This window comes from Pholcus phalangioides, unplaced genomic scaffold, assembly GCF_987345545.1.
Source record: "Pholcus phalangioides strain wild (caught in Gottingen) unplaced genomic scaffold, Ppha-v1.0 ptg000015l_1, whole genome shotgun sequence".
Lineage (NCBI taxonomy): Eukaryota > Metazoa > Arthropoda > Arachnida > Araneae > Pholcidae > Pholcus > Pholcus phalangioides.
Window position 1 is genome coordinate 61735936 of NW_028301608.1, and position 25740 is coordinate 61761675.

The window sequence follows — 25740 nt, forward strand, 5'->3', positions numbered from 1 at the left end:
AGTGTATTTATATTGATCGTTTAAAATCTGCATTTTTGTTCAATTCTTTAGAATGTAAAGAATCTCATGTTTACAAATCATCTCTCCAGCCTCACCATGAAACTTAGTCACGAGATCCGTACGGTTCATTTTGTAACACCTTATGAAGCTTGCCGTCCTTTGGACTCTTGGGGGAATACTGTGGTGGCGCTGTCGGCAAGTGTGAGTAGGTGTTGGGGATTCTATTATTGTATATCTGTTTACGCATCGTTCTCACACGAGCGCCTTTTCTTACCTCTCTTGCGCTGCTCGGGAGAAGGCATTTGTCTGACGTAGAGTCAAGCTGTTATTTCTATGCGCTCGTATATGTTCTTACGTGTAACATACCATGTTTTACTTCAAATAAATAAATATGATATTTAGCTGATGTCTGGAATTTAAATAATTATTGGAGTCAGGGGAAGGATTCCTCACATATCCGTCAAGTTTGATGTTCTCCTCAGTTGATGAATAAATCTACGATTTTCCAACAAAAAATTGCAGAGGCTCGGAAGCGATGAACATAGTAGAAAGTTTGCCAATACTGATTAAACCTTGGAAAATGGAGAATCCCTCCATCGTTTGAATGTGTTTTTTACTTCCGCAAAGAATGTGAAACTGTTGCTATTCACAGCAATGCAATAAAAGCAGCAAAATCCATGGATATAAAATATTGATCGAATAACGCAGTGATGGGCAAAGAAAGATCCTAAGATTCTAAGTATAAAGATCCTAAGATTCTTAGTATGACCGAAAGAACAGGGTGGTTGCAAATAAACTGACACTACTCAGACGTATGTAGCACCCATTCTGATGGAGGTATTTTCATGAAACTCTTGGTATATAGCATATATGAACCATGGGAGAAATGAAAATTAAATAAACAAAAAACTTCAATTTTGATGACCATGTGAAAAAGTGGCGCTTTTATAGCATTTGTCTATATGTCATGGTCAAAGTAATGTATATACAGAGTTTGAATGAAATACGTCCACCACAACGGGCGCTACATATGTCGGAGTAGTGTTAGTATAGTATAATTAAGCTGAGTAAGATAAGCTTAATTAATTACATTGACGCTACTCCGACCGTTGTGATGTACGTGTTTCATTGAAACTTGGTATATACGTAATTTGGACCGTAAGAAAGATAAAAAAAAACGCCACCATTTCACATGGAGGTGAAAATCGAACTATTTTGCTTACTGAATCTTTCCCCATTGGTCCATATATCCTTATATACCGAAGTTTCATCAAAATACCTCCATCAGAATGGGTGCTACATACGTCTGAGTAGTATCAGTTAATTTATTACTTCGAAAAGTCTCGCCACATAGAGCAACAGGCCTATGAACGGTACAAATATTCAATCATTACACTTCACCCACTTCACTTCTGATGTATAGATGGCAGCACAGAAAAATGAGACACAACACCAGATGCGCACTCAAACTGTTAGGTACACACACACTGACACTTCCGCCACAACTCACAAGGTAGTAAATTGCCCATTGCGATAGACCTGAGTTGTGCTCCGTTTGAAAGAAAAAAAGTTTATTTATAACCACCCTCCAGTTTCGATATCAGTGAGTAACCTAAAATAACCTTTTATAAACAAAAAAACTTCAAGATCCAAGTGAATATGTTACACGTTTTGACAAAATCATGATCATTATATTGAATTGCTTCAAGCGGACTTAATAATTTCTTAGTTATTTCTATATTTATTCGCATCTGAGCAATAGGTGTGTGAAATGAGTAAAATATACATTTTTATAGCATCTATTAATATTATATGGTCACAAGAAATATTCGATTAAAGTTCAATTAATCAGTCGATTAATCAAGTAAAATTTTTTCATTAACTAGTTAAAAATTTTAATCGATTCTCAGCTCTAGTAATCATATTAGTGCAAAATGTCTATAGCGGTCAAAATGACCGTTACCGTCATTATAGGTAGAACTTCATTTTGCCACTTGAATAAGAAATCTAGAATATTTATTATATTCTAGGAAATCGAAAGTGTCAAAAACATGGGAAAAGTCACGGAATTATATTACTTTGAGTTCAGCTGTAATCGCACATCAAAGTAGCTTTGCGGTTGAAATGACCGCATACGTCGTTCTAGAGTTAAATTACGAGAAATATGGGACGTCGAGAAGTTATTTTACTTCCCGTAATCTGAAATGTAATTTTTATCGTTGCATATAGCACAGAAGTAGTTTAATTATTCAATTTTCTGTCAAAATTTGTGTTGAACAAGTAAATGCTGTTTACCAGATGATTACATATCTATTTCCTTGCATGATACTATTGAAACATTTTATTTTCAACAGAAAAGGTCATTTGAAATGTAGATGATGAAATCTCACCATTTCACGCCTTCTAACATTTACCGCTAATTACTCGTAAAATATAGGGATCCGAAAATTTCACCTCGGACATTTCGCCTACCCTGTTTTATGAGTGACCGTATGAATGACCTCACTAACTCAAGCATTCAGTCACTCGCCCAATCACTTGGTCACTCATCGGACACTCAGTTACTCATACAGTCACATATGGTCACTCACTCACTCATACGGTCAACCTCCCACTCCCTTGTTCACTCATACAGTCACATATGGTCACTCACTCACTCATACGGTCAACCTCCCACTCCCTTGTTCACTCATACGGCCACTCAACCCTTGAATCAGTCACTCATACGGCCACTCAACCCTTGAATCGGTCACTCATACGGTCAAGCACCCACTCATCGGGTCGCTCATATGGTCATTCATCCACTCACCGGGTTACTTACCCACACAGTTGTTCACTTATACGGTAACTCACCCCTTGAATTGGTCATTCATATGATCACGCACCCACTTATCGGGTCACTCATATTTTCATTCCACCACTCAGTTGGTCACTGATAAAGTCAGTCATTCAGCTACTCACTTCGTCACTCATACGGTCAGTGGAGGCAAAATATCAGGGGCAAAATTTCCAGGGAGAAATATCGGAAGCGAAATTTCTGTAAACCGAAATATTGACGGTTAATACGCAATTTTCTTAATGCGTAACATGATTTCTCTCAATAGCATCTTAAACACTGCGGAGGGGGTATCATGTAGAAAAAATCCAATACAATAAAACAATTAGAATAATTTTTATCAGCGAAACATCAAAAGCATTAAAATTGAACGGATTGAAAATAGAAATTGATTAAATATTTAATTTTAATTTAATTTAATTTTTTTTTCATGAATGTATAAATTATATAATTTTGATAAACACCTTTTTACATATTTTAAAACATCAAAAAATAATAATAAAATAAAAATATCTATGTGAAACATTTTGGAAACCGATAAAAGAAAACAAAAATTAAAATACTTATGAAAAAGCCATTCACTAAAGAACTTGGAAAGAACGCCATTTCAACAATATTGGCGGTGTCATTTGGCGCTATTTCATTTTCATTTTGATATTAACAAAGCGTCTAACAAATGAAAAAAAAATTAAATGAAATAAAACGAGGTTAAAAACAGAAGAATAAAGGGAAAATATATATACACACATGAAAGAAATAAAAGATGAAATTAAAAAGGTAGAGTCTAGAGCGGCAAACCCAAGTGGGCATTGCTTTATTATGGAAGAGAGAGAGAGAGAGAAAAGCGGCTCTTCAACGTTAAAACACAAAATAAAAAGGGGAGAAATAAATAAATGGGTGGAAAAAAAAAAGAAGAAAATTTCTCAAAAAGAGGTTTGAAGAAGAGAAAATGAGAAGAAGGAGGATAAAGAGTAGAGAAAAGGAGAGATGAAGAGTAAGGAAGTCTTCCTCCGGAATAAGACTTAATAACATCATTAAAAACAAAAGAGGTGCTTGACGAGGCGCCTCTTAAGCACTTAACGCGATTTTTGAGGTTAAACGAAGGTGAGGGAGAAAAAAGAATAATAAAAGATAACAAAATAAAAAGATGAAGGAAACAAGTGCGATATGGAAATTATTATTAACATTATTAAGAAAAACACTGGTATTTTTTAAGAGTGAGAAAAAATTATTTTCGATTGGCTTTTGGAAATAATATTGAGTTAAATGAGTTTGATTCTTAAATGTATGTAATCGTAAATTGTTACTGTATCGTATCATCAACGGAGGTTTAAAGGGGGGTTGGTGCGCGGAAATTTTCCAAAAAAAAAAACAAACAACACATTTTCGAACGTTTCAATTTTCAAGTACTATAAAGCATTCTGCGTGTAATTGTGTTCAAGTTTTTCTTCTACCTGTACTAAAAATATTTAAATATAAGTTGCTGGCAGGCGTTGTATATGCTAATGTTTTCTACTAAAATGCTCTTTCCTAAATACCAAGTGTTTTCGAACACCACTCATTCAAATGTCTTGAAACTGAGTGTCTCTCAACACTATGGTGTCACATACTTTAACACGAGGAAAATTTTTGTTAAAATTATTATTTTTTTTAATTTTATTTCACAAAATATGGGTAAGTTCTGTTTATTTTTGAAAAAGTTGCATGTTGTTAAAATTAAAATTCTATAAAAAAACAACTAACAATTAAAACCCTGAAAGTTCGTATTTGATTGCATAAAAATATCGACAGTACTTGAAGGAGAAAAACTGATGCCTAAAGTGAACAGAAAAATTTTAAATATTCCTTAAATTAAAGAGATTTTCCCCATAGGAAAGCATGGGAAGCCAAGACCGTGCACCAATCCCCCCTTAAACGTATTATTTTATATAAAATAATAAGAATAAGAACATTTTTCTAATTTATTTTACAACGAAACCGCGATATAACGATACTCTGTGGACGAAGAAAATATATCGTTGCAGAGGGGATTACCAAGAGGCAACATCGTCATTATAAGCCACAAAATTTATGGCGTTGTTGATACCTTTTCTAAACCAGCAATTTTAGTACCATCAGGAAATGAGCTTTAAAAAATCAATTTGCCGTCAAAAACGGGAAATTTCGTAGTTGATTAATGAAATTCGTAGCAGTGCATAATCTTTCCTGTAAAATAGTGTACCGTATTACAGTCATGTGTCTTACACAGAAAGTGGTTGTGCCAACAACTTCATCAATACTGTCGGTGATCATGTGTTGCAGGTGCCCTGATGTTATTAGACACCCTCTGCAAGAACAAAAAGAATCTACGAAATCAAATTTAAATTGAAGATGATTTTGTGAACGGTATATAAAAAAATATTGCAGCAGTAGCAAAATTTCTTTAGTAGCAAAAATATCGTTAGAGAAGGGTTTATCGTTGTGGAGGACATTGTTGTATCGAGAGGAGTTCAACATTAGACTATAGGCACCTCCAGACAAGATTTCGAAAAATATCGCTGTAGAGGGAGATTTATCGTTTTATCGACTATCCTTGTTGCGTGGTTTGGCACTGTATGTTCAAAATTATTTTGTGTTATAACATATGTGAAATAATGTTAGTTAAACCACCATGGTCCACCTCCATAAAAACCACGCCTTTTGAATAACCCGATTTTGGAGGTGTGATGAGGAAAAAATAGAAATTATTGTTACGAAAAAGAAAAAAACAAAGAAAAAAGGAGATATGGAAATTATTATTATCATTAATAAGAAAAAAAGCACTGATATTTTTTAAAGTAAGAAAAAAATTATTTTCGATTGGCATTTGGAAGTAATAATGAGTTAGAGGGGTTTGATTTATTAAATACGATTATAAATAATTTCAGTATCGTATCATTAATGAAAATTTTATTTTTATTATTTTTTACCAACGAATATTTTTCTAATTTGAATATGTTAAAACTCGTTATGTGGTATAACATATACGGTGTCTGTTAACCCTCTATGGTTCAGTCCCATAAAAATATATTTTGAATAATGCGGTTTTCGACGTTAAACGAAGATGAGGGGGAAAAAATAGAATAATATTAAAAGAGAAAAAGAATGAAGGAAACAAGTACAATACAGAAATTATTATTATCATTATTAGGAAAAACAATGATATTTTTTAAGAGTAAGAAAAAAATTATTTTCGGTTGAGACATTTGAAAATAATAATGAGAGCTAAAAAGATTTGTTCTTTTTCCAAACACCATAGCTATATATTATTTCAGTATCTTATAATACAGGCCCGGATGGCGTTGACCTGAAAAATAAGTACAAAAATATCCCAAAAACACGCAAAAAATGTCCTAAAAAAATTTCTAAATAATGCTTTGGAAACAAAGAAATATTTCCCAAAAACGACAAAAAATGCTATTACAATAAACATCCGGGCTCTGCTTATATTAAATAGGGAGTTTATCTTTATTGTTTTATATTTATGGATATTTTACTCATTTGTTCTATGTTAAAAATGTTTTTGTGCTAGAACATATACGAAATGGTGTTAGTCAACCCTCTGTGGTTCACCCCCATAAAAGCCTGACTTTTGAATAACCAGATTTTTGCGGTTAAACGATGGTTAACTAAAAAATAATAATGAAAGATTAAAAAAAAAGATGGAGGAAACAAGTGCGATATGGAAATTATTATTATCATTATTAATAAAAACTAACATTATTAAGAAGAAAAATTATTTTCGATTTTCATTTGAAATTAATAATGAGGGTTAAAGGGTTTGATTTTTTAAATATAATTTAATTTATTTTTCAATATTACAATGCAATCAATTTTGTAATATTTCAATTTAATTAATTTTGTAATATTTCAATTTAATTAATTTTGTAATATTTCAATTTAATTAATTTTGTAATATTTCAATTTAATTAATTTTGTAATATTTCAATTTAATTAATTTTGTAATATTTCAATTTAATTAATTTTGTAATATTTCAATTTAATTAATTTTGTAATATTTCAATTTAATAACTTAGTTATATTGTATTATATAATGTTTAATATATTACATGATATTATATTAATATTCAGTATCGCATCTTCTCATTTCTAAATTTTTATTTTTATTATTTTGTATCTGAACGGATATTTTCCCAACTCATTTTCTGATAAAAAAGATTTATGCTATTTACATAATGATGATACGTGCTAGTTAAAATATTTTTATTTATTATAGAATGAGAGGGTGACGTAACTCAAGTATGTGCTCGATCATTTTATGGGCATCTTCAATATCTGTATGGATAGCTTCCACAATAGAGATGCTGTCAAGGCTCTAGCCTAGAAGCGGAAAGGATTATCTAATATCGTAAAATAAATATAAATAGAAAATGAGCAATAAAATCATTAGTGTGACATTTATGTATTTCTCATTTAAAACTCAAGATAAATCACATTTCATCCCCCAGACTCCTCTAAACCTGAAAATAAATGCTGAGAAATATACCATCAGCAGAAAAATTGGCGAGAGTAAGTTTTTTTTTGGTTGATTTCATTGTGCAGACCAGGGGTGTTCAACGCATGGCTTTTCCCATTGGCCCGCTGACGAAAAGGCTTACATAATTATAGAATTCATAGAAATGCTAGAAAAAACCTCCATGAAGCATTATAGAATTATTGAGAGAAATATTTTCAGAATCGATGAATCAGAAATGATGTAAAAAGATAACCATATTTAATAAACAACCAAACAAACAATGTCAGAATTGAAGGAAATTCATATTCAATAAAAAAAATAATAATTTCAGAATTCACATGGGATAGTTGATTATTATTCATATATATTTAATGAAGAAATAATTCCTTAGAACTAATTGTACATTCATATTTAATGAATAAATATAGTTCTCCCAATAATATAGGACCTCTAGGTGACTAGAAGCCTTGAGTCCGATTGGCCCAACCCGTTAAGCCATAACTGTATGCATGCAGATGCTACAGTATGACTTGTTGGCGCCCTCGGAATTCAGAGGAATTTTTTTTTTTTCATCACGATGACTAAATGGTTGAAGGCCCCTGGAAGAGATCCATAATGATCAAGTTTACGATTTTTGCAATTTATATATTTGGAAGAACGCAAATCAGAACTAGAAGAGTCGGACAGACTTAATCAAAATTCATATTCATGGAACAAATAATTACTTTGATAGAAAGAAAGAGAAATGATCGATCACGTTTTTTCTTCTTTTTTTTGAAAAAGCAAAAACAAAAAACATCTAAAGTCCCATTTTACGTTCGCAATTATTGCCTTTGAATTCACACTGACATTACTTACTACATACCTATCTCTCGGTCGAAATCATGGTAGAGAAAGAAAGCGGGAGAGAGAGAGAGAAAAAAAAATTAATACATTAAGCAAAATGCGGAAGAATATTAAAGCAAAAATACAATGAAAAATAACTATTCACACAGCTTACGGTAATTGAAGGGGAAAAAAAACGGGTTATTAGAAAAGAGACGTATAAGTAATAATAATAGAAAAGAAGATTGGACAAAGTGCATCGAATATTTGTTTAATCTTCGGAATAAGAAAATTTTCCTATTATTATTACCATTTTTTTTTAATACATAGAAGGGGATATTTTTATTTTTTAATTCGTTGGGAATTAAGAAGCAAAAATTGCTCGAATGTTGAATGTATATATATATATTTTTTTCATATTATTTTTTCCCCCCACGTCTATGAAAGAAAACATGGAGATGATCAACAATTCATCTTCTTATGATGAAATAACTTTTGTTCATTAGTTGTAATTAATGCTAAACGTATGTTTATTTGTTTTCATATCTTTTTTTTTCATGATTTTTCTACAGGAGATTCTTTTCTATTTCTATCTCATCGCGTGTCAAACAACTAATCCCTCCAACTCTTCTCTCTATTTTTTCCTATTTTTTATTTTTTTTCGTTTAATAGTCATATACATATATATTTTTTTAAATTTCTTCTCCTATTATTTTCTTACGGAAGCGAGTAGCTTGAATCAACAGAAAACTTTTAATATTTAATTTAGTACCATCGAACCCTCCCCCCCCCCTTCCAGTTTTTTCCTCGTACTTAAGCTTTGGCTTAATTATTGAAAGTAGAAAAAGAAGAAGAGACACATTATTTTTGCAAATGCCATCATTAATTAATCAATTTTAATGAAAGCGTGAATGCACTTCTTTAGACGAATAAATGGATGTTTAGCTGTTGGGTTTTTTTCCTACTATCTAGTATTAACTGAGAGAATGACGAACAGGAGGAAAAAAAACTGAAGAACGAGATTTGGTTTCAATAATTAGTGCGGAATATCCTGATTGAAGAACTGAGACATTTCTTGACATGTATATGCAAGCTGGAATCATTTTTTTGTTGGTGGAGAGTGAAAAAGAGGTTTCATTACAGTTTTTAATTAATAAAAACTAAAATTAATAAAAAAAAAAATATATATTTTTTTGGAGGAGAAATTTTATATTAGGTTGCCCCGAAAATTCCGAACGTTTTTGTAAGAGTCCCTTATGTTTTAGGCTTCTGATGTGTCTTTTAATAATCTTGAAATAAACATTTTACGGCACCAAAATGTCGAAACAAGTTGGTCTACCAAGGTGTGAGTTTTGACTTTCATCGTAACCAGTGCGTTTTGAATACAGGGTGGTATGTATTCTTGATCAAAATTTGACTTTTTAAAACTTGATGCCAATATTTTTTATATGAAAAGTATTTTTTAAACACTTATGGGGAGGGGGGTCTTTTTAGATGGTTCTTGAAGTGAATCAACTGCTAGATGATTTTCACAAAGTTTTAACCCACATAAATGCATAACTTTGCGTTTGTGAAAAGGGCCCTTTAAACCATGAGTGGCCAACCTTTTCCCCCTGCAGTGCCACAATTAAGATTCTTTTCGATGCGCTTTAACTTTGCACTGGGGCACTGAGCCCCGCAGGAATTCATCGATATCAAATCATGCCTCCTATGCGGATGACACTGAATCCCGTACATATGGGACTTACAGCAACTGTGGGCCCCAAAGACAAAACTCCAAGCAGAAACGCATTGAATAGAAATAAATTATTATAATTAATTAAGAATACCTATCGTACCAAACATAGGTTTGGTAGATTACAAGACTATTCATAACCTCCATTCATAAGAAAATAATTGTTCTAAATCATTGGAAGAATTCGTTCGAATAAAAATGAAATAGAAATTCTCTAATTTTTGGAAAAAATTTCGCGTGACATTCCTGACACCATGGCGTGCCACTTGCTCACGCGTGAAGCGGGTTGGCCATCCTTGCTTTAAACGTTCATTACCGTAGCCAGTTTGAAAATAAATATTCAGGGCCACCTTTGCACATAAGCTGAAGTCATTTTCTTTCAATTTTAAATCTTGAATTGACGGGTAGATGTCCTAATTAACAGCAACTCTTTGTTTGTTGCAGAACGTTTGTGGCTGTGATTTCGCTAATTTCTTAAAATGTTTTGTTTGAAATTATTATTTTTTACCTTTAAGTTTGCACTTTTTGTTCATATAGTTTAGATCGCGAAGAAGGCAGTTAATTTTGAAAGTAATATTACTTCAATACATTTATTTTCTGCGCAATTTTCGAGGATTTGCACGTCCTCTTTAAAACCCTGTATAAGCAGTAAGTACAGTTCGAAATAGATTTATTTTAATGAGTTTTTCCAGCCTTCAATACGTGTCATTAAATATGAAAAAAAATTATCAGCTCGGGGAAAAACAATGAGCATTTAACGATTAAATCGGAAAATTTCATTCTTGACGATTAGAGTCACACATGCTATCCTTCTTCTCCACGTATAAGTGACTAACCTATTGCAGCGGATGACGATGTCATGAAGGATAAAATCTGTTAAAAATCCTTAAATTAATTATATGATCCTAAACATTTCTTTAATGATAGCTGACTAATTATTTCATGAAAGATGGCAGGAGGAAAAACTGCATGAATATTCAGTTTCTAACGAGTCTCTTAAATGCACCAAAAAGGATCTATTTTCAATTTTTCAATTGTACTTGGTCACCCAAAAGAAATTCCATGAAATAGACTTTCAATGATCCCATCCATCAAACTGATCAGATATCACTTTCTCACCTTCATTTGTTTCAACACTTCCATCAAAATTGTTTATGTGGAAATTCATGAGCCGATGTGAAAATTCTGGCAGATGACTTTTGTCCTCAAAAAACCAGCTAATTTTTTCACTCACTTAATTTGGAAGACACCGAAGAGTACGTTGAAGTTAGATGGAAAAGAAGTGTTTCGTTGTAAAAATAGAAGTAAAGTCTTGCAAAATTGCAAGAAGACACTCAGTAATTTCAAGGAAACTCAAGAATTTTAGTTTCTTGTGAAAAATGAATCTCAAATTCTATTGTATTTATTTTTGAATGTAACAGGATTTCCTTCTAGTTCTTTCGTTATCTATAGAAAATAAAATAAGTAAAAATAAACAAATAAAAAGCTACAAGTAGAATCATTCATAGCTGCTGTGCGGTCATGTGAGCATCCTGCTGGACTCATCGTGAAGATGCAAATTTGAACCCCGTTGACGGCACAGTGAGGGCCAACTGAAAATGGTTTTCTGCGGTTTTCCAACTTCGAGGTGCGAATGCGAGCGGGTCTCTCATTTGGAAAAGTCTCTCTGAAGATAGCCGGCGGACCTCCAACACGATACTTATATAGCGCATGAAAATTCAAGCATTTACCCATCGTTACTTCAAAATATGTCAGACAGATGACAGCACCAGCAGAATACGAAACAATCACAACATAAATACGACACGTATACGCTATGCATTTTCACACACGCACACATTCTGGCATGTACCGATTCGTTAGGAATTCCGCAGAGGAATGTACGTTATCATGTACGGTTCAGTAATAGTAGAACCTTTAATGAACACTTTTGAAGCACGTGAAACTGTATTATCAGACACTCCATGTTTGTCTGACAAAAAGTTTGGTCTCATGCCTGCCCGTTATCGGAAAATTCCACTGTGATAATTTTTTGTTGAAATGTGATATACAATGCACAAATGAACTGTAGGTATTTCACGTCTTCCTAATTGATTTTCCCAAACATTTTCTTCCCCCTATATAAACCTACGTATCACTTGGCACTCGTACATGGCTGGTCGGAGATAATTACTGGTGATTATCCTCTGTATGCTTGTTAATCCACGTAATTCTTGAGATCGCAGATGGGCTAAAAGGGTCGTTGGTACTGTTTTTAAGACCCCCCGTTTTGTGAGGTCGCTAACATCAGCGTCGTCCAAACTAAGGCATCATCTCACGATAATAACATTGGAATTTTCTGCTGTCTGTGTGTTGTTTCTATCACCTTATACCCGCATCTCTTCTTCGGAGTCTGTCCCTTTTTATTTTTGTCGTACCACCAGTGTACCGTATTCTGTGTGTGTGTTGTGCCATCTCATGCTACCTTTTTTTCCCTCATCCTCTCTCTAAAAGGATATCCCCAGGGACACCGAGATGGTTGGGTTTATCGTCTGTGCTTCGGGTTGATTTATTTTTTTCTCCCAGGCACAGACGGCGGTAAAAGTGAACTGATAAGCCTGCCACGATTTGGAGTTCCAATGCTTTCTTGGCAGCGCGAGCATTCCGGATTTGGCGTTTGAAGTATCAGCCAATGATCATTCATACTTATCGGGGTAAATGAGATAAGTACTTATATTATTATATTCAACATTCGTTATTTTTTCCGGTTGGTGGCATTAAATAATTGGCATTTCTGCAAAAGGGCGTAAATACCGTAAAACCTCTCTTTTGCGTACACCGGTAGTAAAAGAGACGTGACCGTTAATCAGGTGTTTGAAATGCATAATTTTATTTTCATACAAGGGTATTATATACAAGGCAGTATTATATTATTTGGCCGTAAAAGAAAGGTGACCGCATTTGAGGTGCTGTCCGTTAAGAGGGGTTTTACTGTACATCCTAAATTTACATTTGGTTTTTTGATATAAAAAATGAAAGTTAATTCGTGTGTGAATAAGAAGAAATTAGTTTTACCAAATAACAAAAAAATTATTTCATTCATATTCGATGTGGGAGAAGTACAGTCGGCTCCGCGCTGAATCGGATACCAACGTCTCCTCCACACTATATCCGATTAAGCGGGGAACTTGCCATTTTACAACGTTAGTATGAGTAAAATGTATCTAGTATCTAGTATTAGTATCTAGTATCTATATTGGAAACTCTCTGACGACGGATCAATATTAATGAAGCTTCTCGATTAAAACAGACATGCAAAATGAAATTAAAATTATATTTTATTACAATACCTGAGATTTTTATTTTTCATTGGGAAAATCAGCGCTCTCTATTGGCTCAACAGACAACAAAAATAAAATACCCCCTCTTTTACGACTAAATAATAATTTACCATTATATAACAAAAGTATGCATTTCAAACCCTTGATTAACGGTCACCTCTCTTTTACGGACGAATTTTTTTTGTCTCTCCGGTGTCCGCAAATTTCATTGAACTTGAAGGCCAACCCACTCTTAAATGTTTATTTTTTATTTATTTTAAATATTAGTAACATATTTTCCATTAATTCGAGTTGTTTCATTCAATAAAAACAATATGTGTATCAACATTTCGCGTGTGTAAAGCGTAATATTTGGTTAAGTGGGGGAAAAAGTAATCAAAATCATCATGTTAAGCGAAGTAATTTTAACATTGTCTCTGTGGGAGAAGTTTTGGAGCCAGAGGATTTTATCCGTTTGCGACTGTACGTCACGAAAGCTGCACATTGTTTGTGTGCGCTCATATTTTCTTTTTTATTAAATTCAGTGAATCTGTTCGCAACGTATACTTGAAATTGGATGTACTTTCAATTAGAAACATGTATTCATATAACGAGCCTATTTAAAATACAACATTTATTTTGCTGAGGGGGGAATATATCTAGAATAATACTTACCGAGTTAAAAAAATTAATTTTTTATACGGTTCTCTCTCAAAGTTTAAATTAAAATGTTGTGTCTTTATCTCTAGTGAGCCCAATAAAAACATACCATGTACACTTTTTCTCACTGGAAGTATGTCTCTAGGATTAACGGCTCGCCAGTAAAATGCGGCAAGGGAAATTATGGAATAACCCTGTATAACTAAATGTTGAGAAAAATACGGTTTAGGAAAAACGTAATGTTAAAATAAAAAAAGAACTATGGTAGAGAAGCAAACAGGACAAACATAATATTCCCCGATGAAATTTTAGAGCTCCCTCCACATAGACGTCGCCAAATTTTGGCGACAGCAACCCCAAACATTTCCAGAGTGTCGCGGCATAAATTTTATGGCCTATAAAAGGAATGAAGGAGGCTAACCGCTTCCATAGGCTGACCCTTGCCGCAACATTAAGCTTAATAGGGGACCCAGCTGCCGAAGCTGCTTGCACTGGAGCCATGAGAGACACCCGCAAGCCACCACCAAATCCTAAAGGAAACGAACACAGAAGAAGGCTACAAAACTCTTTGTCTCTCTCTCTCTCTATCCAACGAGTTGGAAAAATTGCAGTTGCGAGTCCTGCATCCGAGGAGCCATGTTTTATCCGTTCTCTTTATTACCGATGCACGTCAATATGTCTTCGAACTTCTGGTTTCCTTCCAAAAACTCGTAACTATACACTCAAATTCATATTCATACCTTGAAGTGGAAAGAAAAACGATTTAAAATATATCTCTGAAGAAAACCGCATGCTATATACACGATTCCATGCCCGATTTTACGCGTCCAACCTATCGGTTTTATTTTTGCAGCACATGGTAAAGCATGGAAAGAAAGAATTACAGTCGGCACCTCTTAAACGGATATCAACACTTCCAGCACTCAATATCCGATTAAGCGGGATATACAATTACGCTACGAACAATTCAATTGCTGATTTACAACGTTTTAGTAGAAAATCTTTTGTATTTTAAACTAACAAAAAGGATCAAATTAATAAAGCTTCTGGAATAAACCAGACATCAAAATGAAGAAGAAATTACCGTATATTGAATTTTACAACGATAAAAAAGAATCTTTACTTTTCATTGCTAAAATTAGCGTCCTCTATGGGCCAATTTGAGAACAAAAATTAAATAATTAAATGTCCGCTATGGAGACAACTTCGAAATTTTAAGTCCTCTTTCAAGTGCAAACCTATGTTTTATTTTAACTAAATATTATCATTGTTTAAAAAAATGTTTTATTATATCCAGTAAAAATACTATAGTATCATGATTGATATGTACTAATAGTAATTTTTTACATCATTATACTTGTTTTTAATAAATTATATCGAATCTAGCAAAAGCTTTATTCGCTGATGTGACATAAACTGTAGTCACAATATTTGGAAAAGAGGTAGATGTCGGGTACATATAGATTGCTTGGAAGTCTCCATTTAACCACTCCGTGTCGATCGCTTATTATAAAATAGTGACTAATTTAAACCATTTCGTTGAATACGGCCCTTATAGACGACTGTACTCGTGTGCATTTCGGAGAATAAGGCTTAAAAATGCTACCAATAAGATCATTAGTCTCATTTTCTAGAATGTAACCAATAATCTTATTGGTGGCATATTTCAAGTTTTATAAAATGACTTTTATCAAACTTCAAAAATCCATCCAATAAAGCTCATAGGTTACATTCGAGCAAATGCAACCAATAATCTTACTGGTTGGATTTTCCAAATTTCATAAAAGAACTTTTAGCAAACTTATAGTGTAATCCCGGCCTATGATGGGAAAAACGAAGTCATCAAACTTTTTCCTGCGTGAAGCACGTTTAACGGTGTTTTCAGATATATAGCTAAAGTAGTTAACTCAATTTGAGTGTCCTAAAAGAGGCTTGAACCTTCAATGACTCACACCAGGTAGCGTCGCTGTGTTCACATTATTATTTTTTTTTTGTGATTTCAAAAAACGAAGGCTCTTTTATAACCAGGCGGACTTATCGCCCTCCATCTTGGACAGTGGCAAAACCAAGTTTTTTTTTTTGTTTACTGACGTAAAATCGTTAAAAGGAAGCGGAATAGGGGAAAGGCTATTGGCTGTAACTATAATACTGACGTCACACTTCGTTGGAAGCTGGCGGATATGTCAGTCTAGGGAGTCAAAAAAGGTTTTATTTCTACATTTGCAGATCACAAACCGTTTCGGTGTGGTTCTCGGGATTTAAAAAGATTGAAATGACTCTTTGTGATTGCATTACACCAGGAGTTATCAAACTATGCACCGCGGTGCCTCTCCAACCTTTGCTCTTCGTTAAACAGCTATGGGGAACCGGCGAACCTCGCGCATAAGCATTGAATGGGGGCAGAAGCACCTCGGGGGGGGGGGGAAGTTTGAGAGCCCTAGACCATACATACTTAACACGTGGCCTGTGACCTCAAACCTAATTTTGTAAAAATAAGCTAAGTGGGCACAGATTACTTAAGTGACTCTCGGTGCTGTTCCACATCATTTGAGTGGTCCGCAGCACATTTCGAGTTCAGTTCAGTAACTTGTGCCACATTTAGATCACTCAATCATCCTGAGGGGTACATTTCCAGATCACTTAATTGAGCCGCGGAACATTCCCATTTCAATTAAGTGGTCTGTGGCACTTTCCAAATTACTTTAGTGACCTGCGGCACATTTACAGATCATTTAAGATGCTCGCCATACATTTATAGATCACGCAAGACACTTGCGGCCCATTTCAAAATCACTTAGGTGAGAATCACATTCTCACTTCAATTAAGCGGTCCGTGGTGCATTTCTATATCAATTTAGTTGCCTGCGACACGTTTTCAAACCAATGAAGTGACCCGCACTCTCCTAAACAATGGGCATCCTTGCCCTAGCTCATAATAATATTCAACTTCGAAGATTCATAATGTGATATCTGAGGAATAGCTGGTGAACCCTCAATGGCTGTGAATACTGAAGATCAGTTCGAGAAGCGTTAATAGTACCATTTCCGACAATTCGCAGGCTCTTATGAGGTTTTCGTGGCTGTTCATAATTGAGAGATAGTGTCTCGAAGTGATTGTCGGTTCTTTTTTTCAACGTTTCCTTAACATTAGTGGTTAGCGTCATCAGGATATGTTTAATCTTCCATTAGGTATCTAGGACCATAATATTACAGGTTACGTTCGTGAGATAGTCAGTGAGTTATTCAAAACTGATATTTTAGACTTATAGAGAGCAACAAATCTTCTAATTCCGTATTTAGTAATGCTAGTGCCCGAAAGCCAGGAGTTTTGATGTATTCTAGCCGCAACCCAGAATTAATAACCATTGGCCCATGGTTTTGTTTGACTTTCGAAATGGGTGAAACCCTTGGCACATTAAGTGCATTTATAACAGGCATAGGCTTTGAGGCTCTTGTGACCACAAATTTGCAAGACGATCCATAAGCTTAGATCTCTTGCCGTACAAAAAAATACATGAATCGTTCTGAAAAGTACTTTGACAAAATTTGTACAAAATCATTTCAGTACGTTATACTTTTTGTAGCATTCAAGGAAAGTTTTGAGAGCAATTTTTTTACTCATCTCGCGGAAGCTCTGTCACACTTTTCTCGCAGGGAGATCGGGATTTCTTTTGCAATAAAATGACAACTATTCAGGCATTCATGACCTTCGTTTTTGTTGAGGATTACGACTGTCACTCTACATGATTCCAACTTGTGACATCCATCGCACATTAGATGACGTGAACGGGCTGTCGCCAGTGGAACTTTGGTTAGCAATTCTAGACGAGCTAAGAACGCGGCAATATTGATTCAGACTTCGATTCCATGATTACGTTCATCGTAATTATTTTGTTGATTTGTACGCCTGTAGGCGGGCTTCCTGTTACTCTGTGTATGTTAAACAAATTTATTTTTATGAAAAAAAATACATATACTTAATTCAATAAAATTCCGAACACACCCATCTTTCGCTTCGATTTGCCCTTGAGATAGGAAGCGGGATGTGTCCGGTCCTTCTTTCTCTCAATGTTCAATGAGGATTACTATTTGATATTGTATGATTATGTACCTACTGTAAAAACAGAACTGTATCGATTCGCGAAGGGTCAAAACTTTCCAGATTGGACGAGAACAAATGAGATAATTCCCAACATTGATTAAATCGCTAGAACTAAAGCAACGGGTACCATGTTGAGCACTATCAGTGATTGAGTAACAGTTGATGATGACATGTTGACTCTACACCAGATTGTACTACCGCGAACAATGTTCACTCGGTAAAACTCTCAGTGGATGAAAGATTATACAAAGTTAATAGTTCCCACATGGGCTACGATAATAAAATGGTAATTGAGTTTGGATAAGCCGACAGCAAACGAAAAACCTTTCCTTGATAATAGGATGAGGTTGTGGACGCTAAGAAGACACAGACAAACAGAGAGAGAGAGAAAGAGAAGAAGTAAGTGTCGGTGGTTTGAAGGCCACACTCTGGAGATATTATACAGATTGCGGTAGTAGGGTACAGAGCGATGGAGGAGGTGGGAATGAAAGGCGTAATTTTGCTTGGGTGTGTGCACGGCCTCTTAAGTCAGTCGCAAATGAGGTTTTGGAGAATCTCCGCCATCGATCTGATGAAGATATTATTAAATTCTCATCTCCGCTTTGTTCTAGAACAATTTAGCAGATATCTACATGGTCGGATGGTTACCGAGAACTTTGTGTGCATCTTGGCGTCTGCAGTGAGTGGGTAGGCACTGAAGTGGATTGGAGCACACCCACTCCTATTGCTACGCTATGCCGCTGCGTACTCCTACTACAGCATCACTTTAATTATTGGATTCAAGCCTGTTGGTTATGTTTACTCATGCGTGAGGGATATTGATGGCTTATTAGCGAATTATTTAGAGGATTTATAGATGACGTTGGGCTTTTTTGGTGTTTCGGAGATTTCACTGAATTGATAAGAAAACTTCTCAATAATACAACTCGGGGCAAAAAGTTTATAATCATGTACAAACACACCAATGGAACGCTTAAAAAGCAAAAACAAAAAAAACGAAGTAAATATTAAAATAGTCGTTTTTCCTCCCAGTGAAAATTTTGGTAAAAACAATCACTATGAATATTGAAATAAATGACAAAAAATCATAAGCTTATTCCATTCCGACTTGAGAATCGATTTATGATCAGGAAACATCCGAGAAAAAAATGCCCGATGAACACTGGTGGAGAAATATGGTATGCGATCACTGTGTTTTAAATACATTGGCTCAATCTATGTAAATTAAATAATGTTTTCGCAGTTGCAGGATAACCAGAACCAATGTATAAAAAATGAATGCAAAGGGATTTTCATCGTCATAACTTTTTCTGTAGCATAGATTCGTCGTTCATTCTTTCCCCAGAGTAATTTTTACGAGGAATATTTGTCGTGATAAGAGTAATCATGTTCAATATTTTTGAAGAGAAAGAAGGAAAAGCCGGCATTTTTGAGAATTATTTTGACGTTATAGTGAATGCTTTATAATTTTCAACTCGTTATAACCGAATAATTTTTGTATCTTCAATATTAGCTGTTTGACAATCACTTGCAAATCACTCATTCTAGTAAGATTTTTTGTATAAACAGTACGCGTTATATCAGACTTTTACTGTAACCAGATGTCCGTTATAACGGCAGTTTTCTTCGTGATTGTGAACTCTGTTTACAACGGACTCTTGCCTGCATTCAAGCAAAAGTCACCAAGTCCACAAAAATGTTTGAGGGACTATTGCAGTTGATTAGAAATTCCAATTAACTATAACTATTGCATGTCATCTACTGTTATGAACCACGAACCAATTACCTAAACATCAGTAAACCTACTGTAGGAGTTACATATCATTAAAGTATTTTCACTGTTTTTCACAAGGACTCAAAAGTTTAAATTGACAAAATCTCAAAACTGGACTTGGTGACTTTTTCTTGAACGCCAACGATATGATAGGAATATCCTTAAACTTTTACTTCCATGCATCATTTATCCAATATCTTTTTCAACATCATAATCAAAATCTCTCCAAGAAAACAAATATCGAGAATTGACGTAGAAAAGAAATCACCAATGTTCCTGCTATTCCTAGACTATCTGAGCATGAAACAACGATTTTCTCCCAATTATAAAACAAGAGGAAAAATAAAAGAAGGAATGGAAAACATTAACACCCCTCACACACTCCACACGTTCTTATATATTATTCCCTGCAATTTCAAGTTCAAAAATCTTATTGAAAAGTCTCTCGAGGAAAACAATTTCGAACAATGGGAAGGAACAAAACAATAATAACAATAATAATAAAATAATACGGGAAATGTTCCATTACTTATATATATATACACACACATCGCATTGTGTGATCTCATTCCTTACATATATATATTTATTTATTTTTGGTGAATCAACGTTTTTGTTTTAAAACATCCACGCGTGAGTTGGCGCTATTTTGCTGTCTGTTCGATTGTTATCGGAAAAACACACACATACATACAATTCAGAGAGAGTCCTGGAATATTATTAATGCGTGTAACATCGCTCCCGTTATCACCATCCTACAAGACCGGGTGCTATTGATTTCCATTTTTACGGTGGCGTTAAAAACATCCCGATCCAGGACACACACACACACACATGAAATGGGAGAACCAAAAAAATTATTAACGACCGGAGAAAAAAATAAGCGATCTATTTCTCGAGGGTGAGGGAGAAAATAATAACCGGGGCTACTCCTGGGGTGGGGCTTTAAGATATAAGTATAGAAAAAAAAATTGCATTATGGGAAACACACCAAAAAAAAAAACCCAAAAAAAAACAAAAATCAGTAATAAATATCAAAATAAAAGAGATTAACTTTGGGCTCCCGAATTCTGACACGTTGTCTCTAGCATATGAATAATTGTGGACGGGAATAAAAAAAAAAAAGTCATAATAATAATAAGTGGGGAAAAAAATGGGGAAAATCGTGTTTCTTGCAGAATTATTTGAAACTTCTAATTTTGGAGTGAGGGGGAACTTTTTTTTTGTTTTTTTTTTGAAAAATAGGTAAATAATGTTAAGGCTTCCCTGAATTTCGATACATTTATCACATAAAACGCAAGTTTGGGGATCACGAGTGGTGACAGTAACGAAAAAAATATGCTAGTAAGAAACTAAGAAAAAATTATTATTTTTTTTAGGTTTTCAATAAGCTAATGTGTTTATTTCATTTTTTTTTTAAATAACAAAAAAATTGAATTTGTCTTTTCTCCTCGTCGTGGGTTGAGACAACATGATACGTTTATTATGATTTCGTTTTTTTTATCCAATTTTTTTTTTTCGGCCGTAGTTATTCATAACTGACGATTATATTGAGGATTTTTTTTTATTGTAAGAAAAATATACGGCTTTGTTTGGTAGAGTGCGTGATAAGTAGAGTGCCCAGTTGCCCAATAATATGAGTTTATGAATAAAAGAATTATCTGAATCTTCATACCTGTGTTCTAGGATTTATTTCAATGTTGACAGTCTTATAGGCATGGTGTTATCGAATGTGTAGCAGCTTTAATCGGAATATATGTAATTCTTTTTGTTAAATAGTTTTCCCTTTGTTGTAATGCTATCCAGAGATTGATTCTTGCAAACGAAAGCAAAACTACTTGCATATTCGAAATCGAAATGAGGAGATTTTACACATACTACAAGACAAGCCTTTCCATAGACTTAAAGAGTGCAGGGATGTGAAAACAAGGGCTCTTTGGAGTTTTATCGGTCTGAAACCTCGATACAACGATACTTTGCGGACCAAGAAAAAAAAATATCGTTGTAGAACAATTTTTGTTATATCGAGAGGTAATACTACTATCACATCCTACCTAATTTCTGTTGTTGTGGACATCTTTCGTCGGCGAAAGATCGGCGTTGCGTGTTCCAAGAGAAACCCTCTATCATACAAAGCAATTTGAGCGGATTGCCACATGCGAACTCGTGTGCCTGTGGAGATTTATTGAATATTAAAATTACATAGCCGGCTATCACTGGCAGCAAATACAAGTTGTTACACATGGGCAGCTGGAATCGTGCATATCAAAAATTGTAACTGATTAGGTGATTAATAAAAGTCAGTTAGATACATTGCACCTGTAAAGAGAAGTTTACTCTACATTGCACTTTTGTGTCGTACACATAAAGTAGCAACTTCTACATCTTCAACAATACTTTTGGTGATGATGCGGTACAAAATAACGATGTTATTAGATGTCCTCAAAGAACAAAAACAGTTGAAGAGTTTAAAAATTATCGAAAGTGGCAAGATTTAAAAAAAATATCGTTGAAGCGGTTTCAAAATCTCTCAAAAATATCGTTATAGAGAAATTTATCGTAGAAAAGAGTATCGTTGTATCGAGAAGAGTTTAACATTAAAGACAATCCAAACAAGATTTGAAAAAAATATATCGTTTCAGAGGGATTCATCGTTATATCGAGTATCGTTTTAGGGGGGGGGGGGTTAACTGTATACTAATGTAAAATATAATGCAGATTATGAATTGGAATATGCAGGGTCAATCATGGGCCAAACTTTAAGAGAAGATAAAATACACATAAATATGAATTTTTTTTTAAATTTTTTATAGCAATGTGGGGTCGGAAATGAAAAGTGCTGGCGGAAAAACACAGGAAATGAGAAAGGCTTTTTTATTACATTAATAATTATTGTAGGTGCTCAAATGTGCCACCACCAACATAGATACAGGCCTGGCAGCGCCTAGCAAGTGATTGGCGTGCCCTCTCGAAGATGTCATGTGCTTCACGAACAGTTGCAGCAGCTACTGAAAGTTTTGCAATGATGTCCTCATCAGAGTTTTTCCGTCAGCACTTTCCATTTCCGACCCCTCATTGCTGTACAAAAAATCTTCTTTATGTGTATTTTACCCTTCCTCAAAGTTTTGGCCATGAATTCAGAGATATCCCGCACATACATACAGTAAATTTATGCCTGCGTTTATAACTAATGACTGATTTTGGTTCGATGATAATTATGTACTAAAAACTAGCATTTGTTTCATTCCTATTCAACCTCAAAGAAGCCGAGAAGTTTGTGCTCTCATTATTCGTAGCATAACCTTTTTGGAATATTATATCCGTTATCCGTTTTTCAATACTCAGGGTGAATCTTTCAAAAGCTATCGCTGATCCAGACTGGGTAATTGGTCCCCAGTCATCAAACGATAAAGAAAAATAATTGTTATATACCGTATAATACGGGACGGATGGTCACGGTACGAAATTTATTCTTGTCGAGCACCCCCCCCCCCCCACCCTTTCCTCGACATATCACTCTTGTTCTACGCCAGTTCAAAAGAAAAGACAGCGTTTATTTCACAAATTAGAGCTGAGTAAAATAATTTTTTAATCCAGTTTTTTGGAAAATATCAAGATGGACAATATTTGCGATGAAATCTAGGGTCGTTTTCCTCTCATAGTACCAGAGATGGCTGAAGGTGTTCTTAACGGTGTCCAAAATGTTCTTATATAATGGTTAAAAAAATATAATTTATTTATGAGACTGGTATTTAGTCCATTTACACTAGACAGAGAAAGACTCAAAGTAAATTGTCTTGAAGTCTCTTTAAACTAGATTTGCTGAAAAGATGTCCAGGGTCACATTGTTAAACAGCTCTCATCAACAAAAGAGGGAATTTTACCGCATTTGGTGCATTCTGGTGTCGAGTGTATGCATCAACGTGAATAAGCATGACGAAATCTTCCATAGACTTGGTTACCTAAATTTAGTGTGCCCCTAGGAAAAAAATCCCAGTGAATTACCGTCAAAATAAAGCTGAGAACGATCCTGAGAATACAGATAATTTCATTTGCTTTCAGTCATATTATTACCAGAAAAATTTATTGAGAATTTTTTTTTTTAATTTTAAAATTCAATTCTCTTCCGATAGAAAGAAGAACATCCTCATGGACTAAAAAGGTCCGAAAAATTTATTCTCACTGTTGTAGTTCAATTTACATGTAGAAAAATAAATACTGAATATGTCACACACACAGATTATTTGTGTCATGATCAATTTAACCCTCAGAATGGAACCTATCATTCTCAGATAAATAGCGTTGTAGCCCTCTCAATCATCCTGTGATGATCTGAATTTTTTTTCTTTTCAACATAAAGTTTCTACAATGACGAATAGATGGCGTGCGCATATATATATATACTAGAAATATATATATATATATATATATATTCTAGTTTCTTTTCAACAGATTTTCTAACAGATTCGATTGTGGGCTCGAACCCAGATTCTTTGTATCGCACCCTTTTTTCCCGATTGTAATACAGTGAAACATGTATGAAACGGAACGTCAAGAGACTGAAATGATATTTCATTTTAAACAGGTTTCCGTTTTATAAAGATGTACATAAAAGCCAATGAAGGGATTATTTTATCATTCAGGTTTCCTTCTCATAAAGTGTCCGTCTCATAAAGTGTCCGTCTCAGGCGTTTTGCGAGAAGCATTTCGCCGATTATTTCTGCAGCCTAAGGGCCAATGTTACTGGTTTCGAGCGAGTTTTATTTTTTACACGGTTATATACGTAGTCTTGCTCAGTGATTCTCTATCAGGACTGACCGATCTCGTTTGACTGTTGTTTATTAACTTTCAAACATCGAAAAAAATTGCATACCAAATTATTTCACGCATCCCATTGAAATAAATTCACTGGTTTAAAGAATTGTGTTCTTTTCTTTGCCTTTATTGATTAGTTTTATTCAACTCAGCGTTACTTTTTAAATATAACGGCAGTCACTGACAACTTTGCGTGGTATAGTTTTATCATAAGTAAATAGTGGGAGAAAAATATTTTAGTAGTTTTTTCGAAGACCACATTATATATAGGCCTACGTGCAAAAAAATGAAAAAAATAAAATAAAACCCACACGCACATACAGAAATCTATAACTTCTTTTGCGGGAATGAGAGAAAGAAGGTTACATATATGTACACCAAAGAGGGAGGCCGAGTAGTATCTATAGTATGTACTATATTCCCCCTTCCGCCCTACAGGTTTATCGGTGGGTCTTGCCATATTTGCTCAATCGCTAGATCGCCATCCCCTACCAACCTTCTCCATGATTCTCAGACCCACCTTCCGTCCCCTCTTATCCCAGGGTTCCCAACCTACTGGAACATACTAGCACCAGTTAAATATTTGTTCAGCAAGGCCACCATATCCATTGCCTCCTCCATCTGACGCACACACCCACACACACACACACATATTACACATGCTATGCCTCCACCGCCCTATACCATAGGTGTATCAAGAAGCATAGTACTTGCTCCCAATGCCACCTTACTTTCCAAACACACATACGTATCCTACTCATTTCTTCCTATCTGGAATCCTCCTCATGGCTCCTCTGGAGAGACATGGGGGGGGGGGGCAAAACCATCTTTTTCTTAGTTGATGGTGAAAACCCACGGGGTGGATATGTCAGTGAGAGAGAGAGAGGAGACATCCGATTGAAAGAAAAGAGATGTCGTGTGAGTGAGGGCCAAAGAAAGATGAGATGTTTCTGTAGAAAGAGAGAGAGATCTTCCACAAAGACATACACTGATCGGAGCCTTAAGAGAGTATCTCCGTGTGGAGGTTGGAGAGTAGCAACAGCAGGAGCAGGCTGTATAGTAGACACACATATACACACACACACACACTACTACTGTATCTATGTTTTGCCACGAAGCTCCTCTTCAACCCTCCATACACACACATGGCCCACCGCCTCCTAGCCGGCAAGATTACCCGATCAAAAGATCTGATTTGA